The sequence below is a fragment of the Procambarus clarkii genome, chromosome 78 (genome assembly GCF_040958095.1).
Source record: "Procambarus clarkii isolate CNS0578487 chromosome 78, FALCON_Pclarkii_2.0, whole genome shotgun sequence".
Classification (NCBI taxonomy): Eukaryota; Metazoa; Arthropoda; class Malacostraca; order Decapoda; family Cambaridae; genus Procambarus; species Procambarus clarkii.
The window spans coordinates 26480340-26484086 of NC_091227.1; the positions used below are offsets into that span (position 1 = coordinate 26480340).

Consider the following 3747-nt stretch of genomic DNA (forward strand, 5'->3'; position numbering starts at 1 on the left):
GTACAAGTCTGTGTGTAATACTCAGGGTGTATAACTCTGGGTGAACTACTCAGGGTGTACAACTCTGCGTGTAATACTCAGAGTGTACTTGTCTTGGTGTCCTACTCAGCGTGAACTACTCAGGGTATACTTCTTTTGGTGTACTACTCAGGAAGTACTACTCTGGGTGTTCTACTCAAGGTCTACTACTTTGAGTATACTACTCAGAGTGTACTACTCTGGGTGTAATTCTCAGGGTGTTCAACTCACGGTGTACTACTATGAGTGAATTACTCTGGGTGTACTATTCTAGATATACTACTCAGGGTGGGCTACACAGGGTGTACTACTCTGGGTGTAATTCTCAAAGTAAACCGGTCAGAGTGTACAATTCTAGATGTGCAACACAGGCTGTACTACTCTGGGTGTACTATTCAGGGAGATCTATTCAGGGTGTACTGCTCAGAGTGTACTACTCAGTCTTTACAACTCTGGGTGTACTACTCAGGGTGTACTAGTCAGGGTGTACTGCTCAGGGTGTTCTATTCTAGATGTGTTACTCAGGGTGTACTACTCAGTGAGTACTATTCAGTGTGTATTACTACACAGAATGTACTACTCTGGGTGTTATACTCAGATTATACTACTCTGGGAATACTATTCTAGATGTACTACTCAGGGTGCACTACTCAGGGTGTACTACTCTGGGTGTACTACTCTGGGTACACTTCTCAGTGTGTACTACTCATTGAGTACTACTCTTGTGTACACCTCAAGATGTACTACTCAGGATGTACTACTCAGGGTGTGCTACTCTGGGAGTACTACTCAGGGTGTACTATTCAGGTTGAAGTACTAAGAGTGTTCTACACTGGTTGTACTACTCTGATTGTACTTCTCTAAGTGAACTACTCTAAGTGTACTACTCTGGGTGTACTACTCTGGGTGTACTTCTAAGGGTGTACGACACTGGATATAATACTCAGGGTGAAATAAGGTTGTACTACTCTTGGTGTAATTGTCACGAAGTAATACTCTGAGTGTACTACTCAGGGTGTACTACTCAGGGTATACTTCTCTGGGTGTACTACTCAGCATATACTTCTCTGGGTGTACAACTCAGGATTTACTACTCTGGGTGTACTACTCTAGGTGTACTACTCAGGGTGTACTACTCAGAGTGTACTACTCTGGGTGTAATTCTCAGCCTGAACTGCTCACGGTGTACTACTAAGAGTGTACTACTCTGGGTGTAATTCTCAGCCTGAACTGCTCACGGTGTACTACTAAGAGTGTACTACTCTGGGTGTACTATTATAGATGTACTACTCACGGTGGACTACTCAAGGTGTACTACTCTGGGTGTACTACTGAGGATGTACTACTCTGGGTGTACTATTCTGGGTGAACTTCTCAGGTTGCAATACTCAGGGTGAACTGCTTACTGTGAACTATTCTAGATGTACTACTCAAGACGTACTACTCTTGGTGTACAGTAGTAGGGTGTAAGTGCCACAGACGATTTTTTTTTTCTGGCCGAGGACCCCTGTGGAATGTAAGCGCCACAGACGATTTTTTTTTTCTGGCCGAGGACCCCTGTGGAATGTAAGCGCCACAGACGATTTTTTTTCTCAGGTCCAAAAAATCGTGTGTAGCGCTTTGGGGTTTTCAGGTGAATTTGGGGAGTCACAGATTTGGAATTAGGGAATTCTTATAATGAAAAATAATGTCATACGAGTTTGTTAAAGTTCTTATGAGAAAAATAATTTCCGAGACTTAGAAGTTTGTTAAGGCCTTATGGGACAAATTCAAGTAACGTATGTAGCGCTTTAGGGTTTCCAGGAGAACTCTACGGACATATTTTACCTGTTTTCAACTTAGAAAAATCGTCTATGTAAGCCTTAGTTATTCATATAAATTTAGAAAATCACCTGTGTAAGTCATGGTTTTCAGGGTTTCGTACATCACACCCCCCTCCCTCCCCCCTTACCTCGCAATCTCTCGCGTCACCTTTATTTACCTTACGCCCGGCCAGCCAGTCGGCTCTTATCTTATCTTATCTTCTTCATAATATCTGGACCGTCCCTCCTCTCTCTCCCTCTCCCTCTCTCCTCTTCATATTATTCCCTCTTCCTATTTTCTGACATACTAATATTTTATTCCTTTTTCATTAACCAGTCAGTTTTATACAAATCAACCGAAGCATCTCAATGTAACCTTTAATACTGAAACTGCCTCAGAGACTATCTAAGCTGGCCCCAGCTACCTGCCCCAGGCTATCTGCCCGAGGCAATCATCACCTGATTACCTGCCCCAGACATCCACCAGTCATTGTCGGCATTCGCCACCGTAATAATTTATATATATATACATTAAGCGTTAATAAAACTTATTTATTTATTTATAATTTATTTAGTCATCTAATTCATAGTTTACACAATTTATAATAAAAGAGTTTATTCCCAGTATTCACCAATCATTCTCGCTATTAATAAAACAGCCAAACGCTCACTCAGGGGCACACTATCGTTATTACGCTCATTCAGGGGCCCCCTCAGATCGCCAAAGTCTCAGAGGCCTACACTTTCAGTCAACATTCAATCTTCATCCTGTTCACAAGGTTCCCCTAGCCTAGTCATATCATCATGTCAGTGTGTCCTCTGTGCCTGTCTCCTATCAACAACGAAATCGTTCATGTGTGTCAAACACGATGTTTAACATGCCTAGGTGAAATGTCCATCAACGCTCTTCAAGAATGTAGACTGTACTGTATAGGATGCAACGGGCCTACGCCGCCTGGACATTTTGACGTAACCTGTACCAGCTGTGGACAACTCTATTGTGCAAATCGTAAGTACCGCTTTTTCTCGCACATTCAATAAACTTTCAAAGAAAATATATATCCGAAACACACATACATACATACATACAGACAGTCAATTTATATATATATATTATTTTCATTTCAGTTCATGGTTCTACTTCCTGCCCATACTGTCGTTTCTCCGTTAACCGGGAACCTCCCACCGAAGCCAGAAACGTCATTGAACCTCCACCCAAACGCCGTCGCATCATAAATAACCGTACGTTTTCACAATAATTTTCGTAATTTTAAAAGTTAATAATTGTATTTTTAACAAGTGTATAAACAAGTAATAAGTACTCATACAGAAAAATATTTCCATTACAGGAGTTCCTATTCGTGATCAAGAGAATCTCATACTTGGTGGAATCAACATCCCAGCTCGTAAGTAATATTATTATTTATCTGTAATTCAGTTTTTCCTCTTATTTAAACTTTTTGTTTTTCCTCTTAATAATAATTCCTCTTATTTACACGATATTTTCCTATTAAGGTTTTCAAATCCTCTTATTGTTTTCAAATTTGTTTTCCTCTTAATGTTTATTTCATTGCTAATATTATATTACAGAATCTCCCCTGGATTCAACCCAACCCTCTGAGTGGAGCACACCTGTACGCAGTCAACCCCAGCTGTCCCAGGAGCTAGAAGAAGATGCACCAGACGGCAACCAGCAGGCATCCTCAGATGAAGAAGAAGAAGACAATCAACCCCCTGTTCACGACATATCAGATGAAGAAGTCAACGCTCCAGATTCCCCAGAGGTACTTAACTTAGATAACGTTGTTCCGCGAGTGTTAGAAGTCATTAACCATTTCGAAGGTTCATTCTCAAGACATTCGTTCTCCATTCCCGGTCATTTAGACGCTGACCCCAGCTTATATATAAATAGGTATAGGGAATTTTT

General features: G+C 41.0%; 1 long non-coding RNA gene across 1 annotated transcript; it reads left to right on the forward strand.

The window, feature by feature from the left end:
• The first annotated feature begins 2969 nt into the window (after positions 1 to 2969).
• LOC138357474 (uncharacterized) lies at positions 2970 to 3546 on the forward strand. The gene is made up of 3 exons (XR_011225027.1): positions 2970 to 3062; positions 3170 to 3226; positions 3411 to 3546. It is a non-coding gene; the product is annotated as an uncharacterized lncRNA (long non-coding RNA).
• The last annotated feature ends 201 nt before the right edge of the window (positions 3547 to 3747 follow it).